The following is a 17,816-nucleotide window of genomic DNA, read 5'->3' as shown; positions in this document are numbered from 1 at the left end:
AGAAGGAAGATTTTTTCAACTGTTCCATTGGGCACTGAGAGTTGGGTTTAATACTGAACTCTGGTAAGACTCCCTGTGAAAGTCTGAGCTCATCTTCTTGTCAAAAATTTTCACCTAAAAATTTACAATTCTGGACTCAAAATAAACATTTGAAATTCCTGAGTAGGTTGCCTAAAATGCTAAGTGTGTCCTTCACAGCTACTCTCTTCGTGGATTATCTCATGTTACACAAAAGAACTATTTACAGTTTTGTGCATAGTATAACGACTGATAAGCTGACATGAGTTTTGAAAAGATGTGGAAAAAACCATAATTTTCTATTTTATATGTTTACAAACTAATATATTTGTTATTAATACTAGTAGTCTTATAAATACTAGTTCTCATTCATTTTCAAAAGAAAACTTAAACCTATGTAAAAAACTGTATTTAAAAAGACTATAGAGCAACATTAAATTTCCTTAAATCTATATCCCCCTATAAAATACTGCCTGATACAAAGACTGAAGTATTTTAGTTAATGAGTTCAATAAATTGTATCCTTAAATACCATGAGGATTAGGGCGATAATGAAAGGTTTAACAGATGTCTTTGGAAAAAAAAATAATAAAAACCTCACCAAAACCCCCACAGAAATTAGGTAAGAGTTTATTTTAAAGAACAGAGTTCACTTCTGAAGTTCACATATGCAGAGATTTTGGATTCACTTGAAAGATTCACTTTAAATTACACAAACACACTCTCAAACTGGCTGCTTTAGAACTTTTTACAAATCAACAGATACAGACAAACTAATAATTATCAGAGTGAAAATAAACAAGTAATTTTTGTAGATAGATAATACACCGTTGTATTTTTTGTATTAAGATCAAGCAAAATCCTTCTGCTGACTTGACATGAATTGACTGGACCACAAGAAATTTTGGGCTAAATGCTGCAAGTATCTGAAATGAGCACACCATATCAAGAGATTTGCCTAATTCTGGTATATGGCTATTAATCCAGGCCTCAAAATCAGACAGCTTACATGAGTGTTGCTTTCCTTAGAAGAAATAGTGAAAAAATGATTGGAAAATGAAGAGCACCAAATCGTATTGGCTTTGCTTGCAGTAATCACGAACATATAAAATTTTGAAATATCTGCAAAAATCCTAAAACACACCATAATTGATGACAAACAGTCTCTGCAATCTCTAAGTGTAACATTAATGGTGAAAGATGAGGTAAGTGAAATGATATCTTACATATTTCCCATTTCAGGAAGTTGCTGAAGGGCTGAAAGAAGTTCATCTAAGAAATGAAACATTAAGAATACAGGAATTGATTTCAGAAATTAAAAGACAACACTTTTACTACATAAGAGGTGGTTGGTATCTGGGACATCTAGTATTTGTCTAATACAAATAGAGGCTACACAAGACAACTCCATGAAACTTCAACTATCCCATTAACAAGTCAATACAGCCTTACGCAGAAACTTTTTGGTAAGAAAAGTTTTGGTAAGCCAGTATTTTTATGGAATTTCTCAAGCTATTTCTTTAATTTATACATTTGAAAAGTCAGCCTGCCTGAGATTACACAACCGTAGTAAATGAAAGTAATTTATGATGCAAGATCAGTGTGTTACTTTAAGTCATACAAAAATTCAGAGAAATTTCTTCTCCTCCTCCCCCCAGAGAAATATTTTTCATCTTGTATGCATTATTTAGTATCTCAAGCCTTCAAGCCATGGCTTACTGCAGGAAGCTCATAAATCATATCTTCCATATCAGTCAACTAACCTTAGAAAAGCATACAAAACAGGGGTGCTTATACAGTATCTCTCTGTAACCACAATTACTTTACCATATAAATATATTTCATCTGCAGACTAATATGAGTTGATTTTGATATAGTAGTACACTAGATCATTAGCAAATAAATGTTTGTGTCTGAACCTGATAGAGCTATTTCAAGAGGAAAATTTATTCATGAGACAAACAAATCAACACCAGACTGTCCCAAAGCATGTGGTACCAATACGGGAAAGTCATGGCTTTTATTTTCTTGTTTCCTGCAAATAAATAGATTAAAAAAGGGTCAGGACCAGCCTCAGGTTTACCCTGTCACAGACAATTATAACACACGCTGCATAATCTCAAGAAAATGCTTGTTATTCTTCTTTATTTCACCTGTTGTTAACATTGATAAAAGATGACAACATTTGTTATCGTTAACTTTCCAGTCTGAAGCAATTACATTTTCTTTTAGCTGCAACGTATTCTAGGAAATAGTAATCACTTTCATTCACATCAAGCTTTCTGGAGAAAGCTGATTCTTCTAATGACAGAGCACCACAAAACACAGCTGTTTGTGATGGAAAGTGGCAATGTAAAAATGGCATTGTATGTGTTGAAGAGAAAAGTCCAGTAAACAATGTCCCTCCCAATACCTCTCAGCTCTAAGTATGTTAAAAAAGGAAACTGAACATTACATACCAAATTGCACTTGATAGGCACAATCTAGACATTATTATTTATAGTAACCTACAAAATCAGCTATCAAAAGGGGTGGCACTAAATTTCACACACAAGTAGCTTGTTGTTTACAGAAATGTTTTTGTTCACCTAAAAAGCCACAAAGGCATTAGTCCCAATCAATTGCGCTTCAGAGAGTATAAACCCAATGTTTTATATATATGAGTGGATATCATTAATTATCATATATATACTGGGCATTTTTCATTTAAAACTGTAATTAAGAACACCCTACAAAGGATAATATACAATAATCTAATCAGGGAGAAACTTTCTATTTCTTTAGAAAAATCACCTAGTGTTAAGTATCAGAATTACGTTATTGATTTAGGCTCATTGTTCTAAATTGTTAAAAATTCCCACTGCATGAAGCTAGACAGGTGGTATAAAACCTACCATGAGCACTTTCAAGTTTCAGTACTTATGCTTATGTATTAACTGTTCACAATGAAACACACATACACAAATAAATGTGAGGAATGCCACACACGGAGACAAGAGACCAAAAGAATACCCTGAAACCAGTAAGTATCACTTTTATTGGAGAAACAGCAAACTAGTGAAATAGATCACTGCTATGTAAGCCACTAATAAAAGCATACTGAATGAAAATTCACAGTGAAAGGAAACTTTAGAAAGAAAAAGGTTTCCTAAAGGAATGCAGAAATCAACATACATTGATTTAAGGTAAGGCAAAAATGTTAAGATTATCAAATCTATAGGATGCTTTATGGCAGGGGAAAAGAGGCGGGGGGAAGGGAGGAAACAAAAACAAACAAAAAAAAAAAACACCCCAAAACAAACACACCAGACACGAAACCAAAAACCAAACCACCTTTGTGTTACTTAAAACACTTACTAGACTTCCCAACTCCTAAGTGCTGTTCATGCCAATTTAAAATGAGAAGTGAAAAGCAGTGATGTTTAAAGCTCACTTTTGCTTTTCAATAAACATCTGCATCAATTATTTAGAGCTTATCACAGAACCAGAGCAGTGTTACAACTACTATACCTTTACAGTAAGCCTCAGAAGAGGCCTGATCCTTAAAGATCAATCATTATCTAATGCAATTTGGCATGTGATCTTCAGTATCCTTTAACATAGTTAAGAGCTCAGAGGTACTGGAAGGAACATTGGTCACTGAACTTTTTCTCCTGAACACATTGTAATCAATTTTACATTGGCACTTTCAGCCAAAGGCACTTTTCAAAGCATTATATCCAAAAGACTTTAATTTTTTAATTACTGCATTTATACACTAAATTTCAAAACAAGCATTTTGACATGGTTATCAAGTATTATCCACTTTGGCACATAACATAGCTTTTCATGTAGGCAGAGTTGTTAAAGTTTGGTTTGGTTTTTAAACTTTCCGTGTCTAATTTTAACTGAGTTGAACACAAAGATGAACTTTAATACAGAGGGAAAGGACATTTCTTATCTAGCATGACAGGCTGAACCACCTCCAGGGTGTCCATTCACTGAAGAAGTCATATTCTATCTTACTCAATGCAGTTATGAAAAATGACAACACTACCCAGAAGATATCAGTGCACTTGAGCAGACTGTTCAATCTTGCCATTGCAAAATTTGGTCAACCGACTCTCCCTCATGGCATTCATGAGTCAAGACTATGAACAGGTCCTGAAACACCACTTTCAGAGGACAGTCTGCCTGCTATGGTAACAGATTACATAACCTTTTAGTACGTTTATATGCAATCTTAATGAATCCATATAAAAGAAAGCACACTCATAGAAGAGTATTAGCATCCAACACAAAGTGACTCCAAGTGCTCACCTGGGTTGCTGGGAAAGGCTGCACTACCATCTCACCAGTTTTGGAGATGCTGGGAACAGTAGCAGGAAAACATGACCCACAAGCTTCATACACCACCAAGTCCATAGCATGACAGATCAGCTTTGCCTCATCTATTCATCTAGGTAACTTAAGAAATGAAAATGAAATTAAACAGAGACATCTTGCCAGCACTGTAGGAAACTACTGCTGCTGGATGGGTTATGATAATTACTGAACTTCTACTGAGTGATTGTGACAACAATTTCTACAATCCTTTTGACTATTCCTTTGGAAAAAGTTCATACTAACACAAAAATTAAGTCTTGTCTATAGAGCATTTCTGTAACATACATTGTTTCAAATATTTCAGTATTTTATGCTGTTCTGCAGTGGTACCAATCAGAAGCAACATGTGAGACCTTGATGACATCTGGCCAGCTCTGACTCATGCCTCAATGATGGCACTCAATGCACAGCCTGTAAGGAGGGAATTTCCTTCAGAAAGTACGCTCCTGACTCAAAATAGTATGTTAATATAGAGATACCCAGTATTTTATATAGTGATGAGAGTACAGACTGATTCTTCTAATATGATGTACCTATCACATACATTTTCCCCACATCCTGCAGAGAGAGTTGAGTAGGCTACTTCAGTACATGCCTAACTTTAGATGCCATAAGGTATTCAAGTACTTAAAAAAGTGATGTTTAAGAGCTCCACTAAATAAGTGAATAAGCCTTTCTAACAAAGCAGCTGAACACTGCCACAAGCATCTACAGTCTTCCAGAAATCCTGGGGCAGAGGGTGGCAACAACAAACCTCTAGGCATTTAGTTCTGGAAGTTAATAGTAAGAAGGCACAGTGAGCAGGCAAGGCTATGCTTATGTTTTGTCAAATGCTTTCTGTCTTTTCCCACAAAATATGTATCGGATATGTAATCTCTTCTTCCTAACTTTTTAACCTGTAGACACTATAATAAAAGGACTTAGTTGCACACTTATCAGTCATCAGTTTCGGATCTTCTAAAGACTTTTGAAAGCCAATGTAACCAACTGTTAAAACAGATTCATTATGAAAAATGATGTTTTCACTCTTGGCAGACATGACTATGCCATACTCCAATGAAAGTCCATCAAAACTCTAAAAAAGATTCCACAGCTTCCCAAACCTGCTGAAAGCCCTGAGAGATGTGTCCTGGATTTGCTAAAGTTCCATTTTATTAACCTCTCAGAAAAGGTGGGGAATAGTGTAGGGCATCTTCCTGCATAAAATCTATACTTATTTGCTGCTTACACTGTAGCTGCACATAAATGTGATGTTTCATTTTTTTACAGTACTCTTCTTGCCATAGCCTTAGTGAGACAATAGAAAACATTTCACATACTTTTGGGCTTATATTTATCCTCAGTGTATTCTGCAATTCTCAGCTCCATATTTCTTCACCATAACTAATAGGCTCAGATGCTGCTAAAGAATTTAACACACATACGTTCTCTCATATGACTCCTATAAAAGCTTCCTCCCTTTCAGGAAGGGGCTTCCTATAGATGTATAAAGAGTGGTATAGAACAAACTTCTGTGTAACATTGTAGTGGCATTAATATATAAATTATGAAAAAAGAAATAGTACAAACTGGAATTCAAATATTACTTCCGTTTGAAAATCAACTATTTTTCATCAGGAAACCCAGAATTATTGTTAGACTGTATAGTCCTTATTACGTCGTCTTCTTTGACAGACTACTGACCTATGTGGGCTTTAACTTCTGGATATGAAAGCAACATATCATTCTCGGTCTGGAGACCTAGACTATCTTGTTAAATAGCATACCCATATTAACAGTATGCATGCTGACAGAGGATTCAGACCATTAATTTCAAAGTCATCTGCCCTTGCTTTAGTTTATTAGGCTGACAGTTTCACTACTAACAAAAGATAAATATGCAAGCTTATAATTAGAATTATTAGAATATTTGCTCCCCTATAGTACTAAAGCAAAATAATAGCTTTTATTGGTAGGTTGCCTATATAAGCAGACACATCAGTGTTGCTCAGCTTACATATTAAACCAGTGACAATTTCTCCTTTTGGCTAAAAAGAGGGAGGAGGGAGCAATGGTACAAGTTATATTAGTTTTATTTTAAAGATGACCTCAGAGTGGTATTTCTCCTAACAGACCATTATTCGCATTATTGATTTCTCAGAAGTTACCAGCTGACGGTCACCTTGACTAAATGTCAGATTCTTTAAAATGTCATTTACAAAGAGGGTTGACTTTCAATTATGAGTGCAGATGAGCAAAAGGTTCATGGAATCATCTGAAGTAAAGCATGATCCTACCTTAACTCTGACTGGCATGCTTAACTCAATCCAGTGCTTTTTAGTATCAAGACAATACATGGGAGTTCACATTTGCCTTATGTACCTAATGTGAAGATTCCTCATCAGTGGAGCAATGAGGTACAGCTCAGCCAACAGAGAGAACTGGAACTTGGCAGAGAAAAATCAGGACTCAGATTTCTGCTCTAGAACTAGCACAAACCACCACCAAGCAGCCCCTCATCATCTGGTATAATTCAGTCCCCATTCATTCCCACCTGCCCCAGCCTCACTCTCATCATCCCTTCAGCCATATAAATTTCTGCTTGAGAGCACATACACTATAGGGAACAGAAAGATACCGCTGGAGGATTGTCAGATTAGTATTTTAGCAAGATTAGTATTAGATTAGTATTATCCAGCAGATTGGCATTTCGGAGAAACCCTAAGAAAATAATATTTATCTTGCTTCATTCTTTCATCAGCATTAGCAAGTCCAGTCTCTTGCAAAAGTCAGTGTAATTGCTTAGAAGATTCAGTTCTTTGCAGCCTAATTTTCTGGGAAACTGGAAGTTCTATAAATAGCTATGCTTTTCAGTAAGATAGAGAACGAGCCATTATTTATCTTAAAGCACTGACAATTTTCTCAGCTACTTTTGGCTTAGTACGTCACAGAAAATTTGCAAAACTCAAGCTATAAAGATTTGGGGGCTGAATTTGATAACTTCAGAGGACACTAAAAATGTAAAAGGGCCTGAAATTATACTGCAAGTCAGGTCAAGGTCTTCCAGTCACATGTTGTGGGAGCAGACAGCATCCTACACAGGGGTGATTCACTAAGATAATGACAGTTCTCAGTAAGTCATGAGCTGGAGACAGCACAACCACCTCCACTATGCATAATTTGGAGTACTCTTCAGAGAATAGCATAACGTCATTTTTTGGGTGAAACAACTTATATCTTATCTTAGACTGCAAGACTGCTTTAAGCTCTAAAATGTTCAGTTTAACTGTGCCTTTTGGTCAATGGACTATTAACAGAATATTCCTAATCAAACATCTTTTAAAGCTTGTATGTTGTGTCTAAATATTCGACTCATATGAATCCTTTCTGTACCTAGTTATTTACAAAAATTAGACTGGTAAACAGAAATGTACAGTCCATGCTTTTGCTACAATGCTGTAAAGTCACCTCCTGACCCAAGTCCATCCTGGAGTGCCTTTTCTGGTACAGGACGAAATGCATTTCAGACTGATATACTGCTTGGCTCAGTGACTTTGATATCTTTCGGAATTTCTAGTGTCACGTTAAAAAAAAGAGTGGCTATTTTGTCTAGAGTGTTTTTTTAATGCTGTAGCTGGTTCTCATTAATTTTTTGTGACATGCCTAGTTGCCATGGAGCCTAGAGTTCACGTACAGCTTGTTCATTCTATTTAATTTACTACCATTTAATTTTAAAATAGCTCAGCATGCAAAAACTCTGAAATTTCCAAAATTTGAGATTTGGATTTGGGATTTTGACTCACATCCACATTTAGTAAAAATCAATGTCCCCCTAAAAATAAAGGGATTGTTATCATACTTAAGGTAAGCACTAGGGTTTTGAATGAGACCAAAACATTCAACACAAATGGGTAAACCAAGGTTCTGCCAAAGTAATGGTGTAATTATAGCCATGTTTTGCATATTTTTATTCAAAATACAAATACTGTCCATACATGTTAGAATTCTTTGCATTAAGTATGATGTCCAAAATCTGTTCTAGTAAAAACCTCTGAGATTTCACTTCACATAGTTATGACTTAAGTTGAATGAAATGTCTAAAAGCTGTGCCCTTTCAAATAGACTGTCCCAAGAGGAAGGGGAAAAGAATAATGCGGCACATTTATGGCCTATAAATGGCACACAATATAAAGGAAATGGGGAAAGTACAAGGGAACTATCCTTGTGACACAACAGCAAAAAGTACAGCCAGTCACACATGCTTCCTCAGCTTTTTCACTTACATCCTCTGAGAAACTATGTGTAATGGTAACTAATCACCAAAGATGTGCATACGGAAACCAGCATCTCCTCTGACCCTAATTTGTTGCTTGTGCCCTACTTTTACCAAGTTTTCTTTTCAACACCTCTCTTCAGCGTCTGCTCAGCTAGTCTAATATTGAAGACTAATCACAGGTTAAAATTCCAAAACCATTAAATGAATACTTAGCTTCGCTTTCAAGTACATAAGCTGTACAGTACCCTGGATGACAGAATCGCAAGACACAGACCCCTTGCTTATTCTTACTTCAAACCCATTTCTCTTTCCCAGGCATTTAGAGGGATAATAGTCTGGTTCAAAAATACATTTCCTCCAAAACTCCACATGTATGCAAGTGTTTGTACAAACATTGCTAGTTGTTAGATCCTAGTAAAACTGCATACTGCTGAAAATAATTGCAACAGAGATAAGTGCAGAAGGTCTTGTATTTCATCTCCGAGAATCTACTGCTAAACTAATTTTCCCCTTAACAACACAAGACAGACTGTAATGCAAAATCCATGTTCAAGGCCTGATTGGACAGAGCTTTGGGTGGCACAGTTTAGTGTGAGGTGTCCCTGTCCATGGCAGGAGGGTTGGAACTACATGATCTTAAGGTCCTTTCCAACCCTATCTATTCTATGCTTCTATGTAAAATGAAAACTTTGCAGTTGCTTTAATCTTTTGGCTGCAATCTCCATCTCTGTTGGGGCATGCTTTGAAAGTCTTAGATCACTGCCTTAAACCCCTTTGTTTTCTCATCTTTCTCAGCACATTAGTGTATGGAAAGGAGCTATTGAAAACAGCTTTGCTTATTCCTTACAACGGGTCAAAACAGGTCAGCGACTGATTTTTCCTTTGGTCTCTGTATTAACAGGCCTGGTCAGATAGGGAGGTGCTGGCACTTAGCTTCATTACCTTCAGGGGACATTAGAACCCTCCTGAGGGCAGCCCTCACTATTCTGTTTTAGGATTATGGCCTCCCAGCATTAAAATAAGAGATATTTGGAAATGCAGTACAAGCCTAAACCTTTTTATAAGTCTTTGGTTTCACTTTAAGTTTCTCATAGTAAAATCTTCCCTAACAAGAAGAATAAATTCATCAAATACCTCCCTGAACCTATAATTCGGTCATTCAAAATATGATGAAGACTAGATCTCCTAGAGACCACTAATTATTCTTTTTAATGACAATAAGTCCGTTAGTTCCTAATACCAGTGAACTCATCACAAATAAACTCTATTGTGCATGTTATTCTTGTATACAAAATATTTCCTTAAAAATTCATATTGTATTACCATCAGTAATTAAATTAACTTAGAATTTAGGAGGACATCACCCTATACATATGTCAAAGTTGGAAACAGCAAAACAAGCCTCTAAAGAAGCCAATTATTAGTTTCCTGTTAGTTTTAGAAGCTTTGTATATACATATATAGAAGTTATGATTCACATATTCCACTTAAAGTACAATTCCAAGTGGAATTTCTGTAAATTCATTTCACCTGGCAAAGTTGCAGGGAGGAAGACCAAAGCATGTTTTCTCATTACACATTTTTAGGCTTCTTACCCAATTTTCTGGGAAAATCCAAGTGATAGAGTGAAAGCAGAGTCAGTCCTTCATACCGTTTTTTCCTCTATTTGCACATTATTACTTTATTTGAGCTACTATTTATTAATGTGAAAGGAAAAAAAAAAAAGACACATTTCTCTATTCCTAGATTAATACTTTCTGAAGGGCACAGGATCAAGAAAGAGGTCTCAGGTTTGAAAACTAGACCATCAAAGCACCTACTAATAAGGTATGAGAAACCATGGATTATTTGGCAGCTCTATAGCCAAAGAACAGGAGACACAGAAAGCGTAAAAAATATGCATGACATGGAAGACTAAGCAGAAAAGAATAAATGGACTTAAATAAAGAAGGTAAAGTAAGAGAGGAAAAAAATATTCTTGAAGAAATTACATTATAAAAAAGAAAAACTGAGAATATAACCGAAATAATTTAGTATGAATGAGGAAACAAAGAAAAGCACCAGCATACACATGTTCTCTTTTATAGAGTATTCCTGGATAAATCTCTTTCTAATATTAAAGCAAAAATCACCTATTTGAAGCACATACAACCATCACTGCGCTGCCTGGAACTTTTACTGAAGCCTGCAACACTATCAAATACGAAAAGTAAACAACTAAGCAGTTGCAAAACCTTGCTTTCAAGAGGGGTGAAAAAAGCTATGAAGTATTACCACTGGTCTTGGAAGAATCATGCTCTTAGATGACTGAGTGTACTTTGTCTCTCATTTATCTGAACACAGCAGTTCAGTATACCTGCATGTATCTGTGGCAGCACAAAATAGTAATAATAATCTTTCCCTCCATTCCCACAGAAATTTTAGCTGATGTGTAGTGCTAACAAAAAGATCTGCAAGCAGCTGCTAGAGTCAACATTATAATTTATGGAGGTAAAATCAGCAAAGCAGTATATCCATATTACTTTTGTCCAGGAAATTCATCTCCACTGAAACATACTCTCCAATATTTCCATGAGTGAAAGCGCCACTCATTTGTTTCAAAATAAAGTCAAACTCAACTTCACAGGTCTCTTGACTTTAACTTGACATAGGTTTCTAAAAAAAGATGATGTCCACTCATGCCTTACCCCTTGGGAAGGCACCTACCATTTAACAGCATGGTTTGGCTGGCTGGTTTTCTGTTAATTTTGTTAATTGTCTAGTTTTTAATGTAAATAAAGCCTTTTTTCCCTTTGCTTTGAAGGTGGCTTAGATAACCATCTAGAGTGACCAATTTATCATTACAGGGCTTTTTGTCAGGGGCTTTTTTGTGATTTGAGAGTTTCTGCAGCTGTGTCACTTTCAAAACTCAGTTGTTTGTTCTGCCACAGTGAAAGACAATTAAAAATAGATGACTCACAAATTTGGATTCATTTCAATTCTAGATAGAATATACTTTGACAAGTTTGCAGTTCTTTTTCTGGTACTCTTTTGAAAGCTCTTCTAGAAACAGAGTTTGCTCAATAAGAAGCAACAACTTAATGCAATTATTAGGGCAAATATCAGATCAGCTTGCTTATGAAAGTTTTCTCCACATAATGAGGAAACAATTTTCAAATTCTTTCAATGTATACAACCAAATAGCTTCAAATTCCAATGTTATGTAGTTAGAATAACCGCTGTCAAACAGAAAAAAATCTAGTGGGACACATTTGGGGGGGAGGCGGGGGAGGAATAAATAATAATTCAGTTCTTTTAAGTTTTAAAGAATATATATTCAGAAAAAAACATGCAAGTGCAGAAAGGTCAACTTTCATCAAATGCATTATTTTACCAGTTCTAAAGCTTTTCTGATCCAAAACATTTCTAACAGTAATGCTTCTTAGTGATTAGAGACATGTTTTGAAAATAGCCCAGGTCCCAACAGCTTATATCCACCTCCAATCAATACTAAACCTAATTTAAAATAAGCAAGCAGAAGCCAAGTGTTTCTCACTGATTCGTGCAGATGCATTAGAAATTATTAGCAGCCACAGGTTTTTGATATATGAAGATATGCCAGAACCAGTTCACCTTCCACACATCACGGGAAAATTCTGAAGTTTATTTAATTGCTTGTAAATCATTACAAGAACAAAGTTATAACTCAAAGTATTCTTAATGTATGTGTCCAACAGACAGTGAATTCCTGTCCAATTGTCCCACCCAGACAGCAGTTATTCAGAACTAGCAGTACTTTCACCTGGTGGATCTTCAATAGCCAAAGCATCCATTCATTTATTACTTAGATTTGTTTAAACACATAATATTCATGCAAGATTTTTCAGGATATATATCTGTTTTGCATACATAGGTGCATGTATAATTGTGTTTGGTTTAGGTGGGATAGAGTCGATTTTCTTCATAGCAGCTAATATATGGGCTATGTTTTGGATTTGTACTAAATATAGGGACATTTTACTTATTGCTGAGCATTGCTTACAGAGTCAAGGCCTCTTCTGATTCTCACACCACCTCATCAGCAAGTAGGCTGTGGGTGCACAAGAGTGGACACAGCCAGGACAGCTGACACCAAGTCACCAGAGGGATATTCCATACCATATGACATTATTGCTATATATATGTGATAGATATATAATACATAATAACATATATAATTTTTATAATGGAAAGAGCTGTTATAAAGCTTTTTTTTTTCTTAGTTCTTTTTTAATACCTTTGTGTTTAGTTAGGGACTCAGAAATACACAATTCAGATTCCACACCAGCTGAATCTACTGGAAAATAAACACAAACTACTGGGTGTCACTGTATGGCTGAGCAACACATAGAAAAATAATTATAAATCAGTTGGCAAACTAAAAACATCACCAGGGCTCTGAACCCTGAATCTGAAACTTTCTAATCAGACTGAATAACTAAAACTGTCTGCTCTCTCTCCTCCCCATACCTCACCCTTCACAGAGACACAGAAACCAAACATACTCTTCTTGCCATTAATGTTAAAAAAGTATTGCAGACTATTTAACCAGATTTAGATCACAATTCAAAACTCACTGAAGTCAACTAGAATTTTTCCTGATACCGTCTGTAGGTGCAAGATTAACAAACAATGCCCGTGCTGATTTCTAGAGTCAGCATGACAAGAACTTCCACTGAAGCCAGTGATACATACAGAAAGAACAAACTCTGAAAGCCTAAACCCATCAAGGAAATAACTTCCCAGATAATTATCTTTACTTTTATCCAGAAGGTTATCTTTGCTTTCATGTGGATGCTGTCAGCATCCGATTACTCTAGTCAGTTCAACCTCATTTACAGGTGTTAATCAGAGCAGATTCAGCCTCACCTTTTAAAGCATATTAAATCTTTGAAGGCTTCTTTATATAAAGTACTTCCTTGCAAAGGTCTTAGTACATTCAATTCCAGTCGATTCAGTAGAAACTGAATGGGCTTAGCAACCTTCAGGAATCAGTAATTTCTTGGACTTTTAGAGCCAGAACAGACCCTTGTGACCACTTAGTCAGGCTTTCTGCATGCAGTTTTACTGAAGTCCTGAGAGAAATACCTAGAATGCCAAGCAATTATTGGGAGAATGAGAAGCAGCTGCCTAAGACAGACAACTGCATTTGGAACAGGTGAGACTGGGGTATTTTCTGTGTTTGTTTTTTTTTCTCCGAAGTTTACTTCCTAGAAAATATTGTGAGTAACTGGGAGGTGGGGTGTGTGTGTTGGGGTTTGGGTTTGACTATTTTGTTGACTGGTTGTTAACTTGTTTGGGTTTTTTCTTAAACAAAAGTCATCATGACAGAAGTGGAAATAAAATACAGTAACTTTTAACTCATTTTCTAGACAAAGACTGCTTAACTGAAAGCTTATGATGAAGATCTGGAATTTACTTTGCATTCTGTGTGGGTCACTAATGAAATAAGGGTTACGATTTTTTGTAAGAAAAGAAGAATAAGAGTAGTCACAGGGAAAGATGCTAGGGAAATGTCAACAAGTCCATTTAACCACACAGAAATAGGGCAGGCATTCAGACATTGCTCCTAAATTTTTTGAGTATGTTAATCAATATTAAGTACCTCATCTCAAGGAAAAACTACTCAATTCAAAACCTAGAAATCAATCCACTATCAAAGCAGTTTGATTTATTAGCAACACTTAATCAATAGTGCATGAACTATATATTCAGGATCCATATCAGCAATGCAACACATGAACCACAATATTAGACAATTACAAAATATTGACATAAGGCTACTAATTTCTCAAGCACCCTTCAATAACTAATCCCCAAAAGCTGTAACACTGAACCCCTCGTGTTACCTTCAGTTATTGGTACTCCCTCCACCTCTTAGAGGTGTAGGTTCCCCCATTCACATACATCTCCTGCTTGAGCTGTGACTGCTGCAGCTTTGTGTGTAGCCCTGCTGCTCCCTGGAACCTGCTATTCCACTCATGCTTGTGAGAAAGCCAAAAAACGGCAGATTAAGAGACAATCAGTACAGATCTCTTAGCAAGTCTTCACACACACAGAGGGAAGCAATTACCCACTGATTTTGCATTCCAGTGAATATGTCAAGGTGAGAAAGTCATATGGAGTAGTCCAAGATTATTATTATTATTGGAATATCATTACAACTATAAAACATTCAGATACTATAATAAGACAATAATTCATTCACCAGTGGAATTTTCAGATTGAAATCCCTTTATTTGAAAATAGAAGAGTTTGTTGTAAGGCATCAGGATATGTTAGGTTCTGTGAATGTAGAGGGAGAGTGGAAGAAACTAAATAATATATAGTGCAATAACATGAGCTCTGTACTTATTGAAATAGCAATGAATCAAGCTAATCAGATTTTTCCAATGACCTTTCCAAACGGATCTGTAAAAACTCTGAGGCACAAAAATTGGTATAGTACATCACATCATCTTAAAATATGATATATGGCAGTACCATAACCTGGTATGCACTAATAATAACTGAAATAAGTTTTTAGATCTTGTATCCTGTTCATATACTCAATGCAACAGCTGTTACCTGATATAAACACACTCTGGTCAATAACAGTACAACGAACTTATGAATTTTCTCAACATCCACAAGTTCAGCAGAATTCTTCAACATCTTCCTGATCTATTGAATGTTCCTTGTAACAATGAGAGAAGATTAAAAGCTATTATGCTTTTTAGATAGCAGAGCACATTTTTAATGCTTAAATTTACAAAATCTGTGTAACTACCAATGCCAGTTAGTCATGATCTTTCAGCAAGACACATTTTGATTCACTGTACAGAAAAAAATTTGCAGAGGCACCACAGCTGAATTTCATGCAATCTCTGACAATAAAATGTGTTTGGGTTATTGCTATATGAATAAACCATTTCCCAGAGAAAGCAATGTAGTTTCTAGCACATATTGCACAAACTCACCAGCTAGCAACCCAGAGGAAAACTGTCATTAAAAAAGCAATTTGGTAAGTTTGATTCCAAGAATTCTACCAGAAGTACATCATCTGAACAGAATTACTGAAGTCAGTTCTAGGATGCAAAGATTGAAATAAATAAATAGGAAAAAAATCAATACCAAAATAGACAACATAAGGAAAAAAAGAGGTCCTGAAAGAAGAAATGCAGCACTCTATGTATTAAATATTATTGTTAACAGATATATATTTATAATTTATGTATTTTGTATTGGACATATATATATTTATTGTTAATCTGAAAAAGCAGTTAAGTGGTTCATTGCCATCACTGCTTTCAAATCAATATGCTTAAGCAGAGTAAACAGATCTCCATGTGGCATACGTCTTTGGTGCCAAATAGCAGCAGTGAGCACTGACAGTTTACCCATTTCTGAAACAGCAAAACTGTGCTTCCTTTCATGTACCAACACAAATAGTTTCACTGCACTGGCTATTTCAGATGATGGGAGACCTATTTGTCAAAAATCAGTCTGTGGCTGGGAGGATGTTTCTTTGTAGTCACATGCTACACCATACAGGAAATCACAGCAGTTTAATCTCAAGATCTGTAGAATTTTTCAGATATTCTAGAGAGGTTTAGCTTCTATTCAGATGAAATTAGTTTTCTTACAATAACAAAAAAGTACCTAGAAGTTGGATTACAAGTCCTTCCTACTTCCTAGTCATGGGTGCATATAATCTTATTAATACAATTTAAAAGGCAGACATTGGGAATGGTAGAAAGCCATGAATTAAGGTCACAATTAGAGACAAGCATTTCCAGCAATTAACTTTTAAATAAGAACATAATAAATATAGTCTTTTAAGGTTTTACAGGACAAGCTCTGGTTTAGTCAACATTTTTAGTTCCATAATTTAACAACATAATTAAAACTCATTCTATTTTGTAAGAAAGTCTGATATGAAGACTATAGAAATATACCTGGAAGTGTTCTGACTGCCTCTGAGGAGGTTTATGCCACCAAAACAAACAAAAAACAACAAAAAAACAAAAACACCCCCTCCCTACCTCCCCCCCCCCCCCCCCCCCCCCCCAAACAAGCAAACAAACAAACAAAAACCCAGGTTTAAAAAAAAAAAAAAAAGGAAGTTTCCTTTCAGGTTCTTATGCCATTGCAAAACAAATCCGAGTTAAACCAAACATCCATTCGAATCTAGTAACCCATCTTCAGTAGCGGGCAAAAGAACAGTTTAAGCAGTTCATGCACTTTTTCTATAAATGCATCATGCCTAAAATTCATGTTTTCAAACTAACTTTTATAGTACTATAAAGTTAAAACCATATTGCTAAGCTAATGCTACTGTTTCTGTTTCCACACAACAGGTAATATCACAACTGAATAGTGCAAAGGTACAAGTATCTTGTCATTTTTCTCATCTTTAAAGCTATGCAAGTAGGCACCTGAGCACCACATCTGAAGTTTTTATTTGCCAACAATACATTAAAGGAGAATTTCTGATTAATTCTTTAAGAACTATTCTTTCACTTTTGTCATATTATCACTTAAAATTAATTCTAGGAATAGAACTGAATTAGAAAAGAAACCTCTACTGGCTATTATTTCTCCTCTTCTGGGCTTAAACCACAAAAACTGGTATTTGCTCTCAACTTATTTTAATTCTGAACAGCCTGTGTCATGTATAAGGCACACAACAAACATTGCCTTTACCCTTACTTTTGATTAACTTGTCATCCAGTTTATTTTTCAGAAAAGCAAACTGAGTATCAAGGCATGGAACAAACACATAATGTACAGGTACATTCATAGCTTATGGAGATTACGAGTGTACTCAAAAGTACTTTCCACATAAATGTGAAGTTCTTGCAGACTTTCATGAAGAGAAAAAGAATTAGCCATATGAGAGCTACAGATCTTTTTAATCATCTTATTTCTGCTCTACATGCCTATGCCCAAGAGGCATTTTGTACTCATTTACACAGGGAATGAAACGTCAAAAGCACAGATGCAATATTCTGCAACTAAGGACATTTCATCCGAATTTTGTGTTCCAATGTCCAAGAAATACCAACAACTTTAAATTTATCCATACAACCCAACAAGTTCAGCTTTTAGAAATGTCCTATTCCCTTCTATATTGTCAATATATTGTTGAAAGTCTCAGCTGCTCACAGAACAGTATTTA

General features: G+C 35.6%; 1 long non-coding RNA gene across 1 annotated transcript in view; it reads right to left on the bottom strand.

Annotated features, from left to right (window-relative positions):
• Positions 1-695: 695 nt before the first annotated feature.
• The window catches only part of LOC136010977 (uncharacterized), a 57,851-nt gene continuing 40,730 nt past the window's right edge, over positions 696-17,816 (bottom strand). The window contains exons 3-4 of the long non-coding RNA XR_010611120.1: positions 4,318-4,464; positions 696-2,053 (exon numbers count right to left, since the gene is read on the bottom strand). This is a non-coding gene — a long non-coding RNA (uncharacterized LOC136010977). The remainder of the gene's footprint in view (positions 2,054-4,317; positions 4,465-17,816) is intronic.

Source organism: Lathamus discolor, chromosome 3, assembly GCF_037157495.1.
Source record: "Lathamus discolor isolate bLatDis1 chromosome 3, bLatDis1.hap1, whole genome shotgun sequence".
Taxonomy (NCBI): Eukaryota; Metazoa; Chordata; class Aves; order Psittaciformes; family Psittacidae; genus Lathamus; species Lathamus discolor.
Note: the sequence above shows the minus strand (reverse complement) of the source record. Positions and strands in the feature narration are given on the sequence as shown.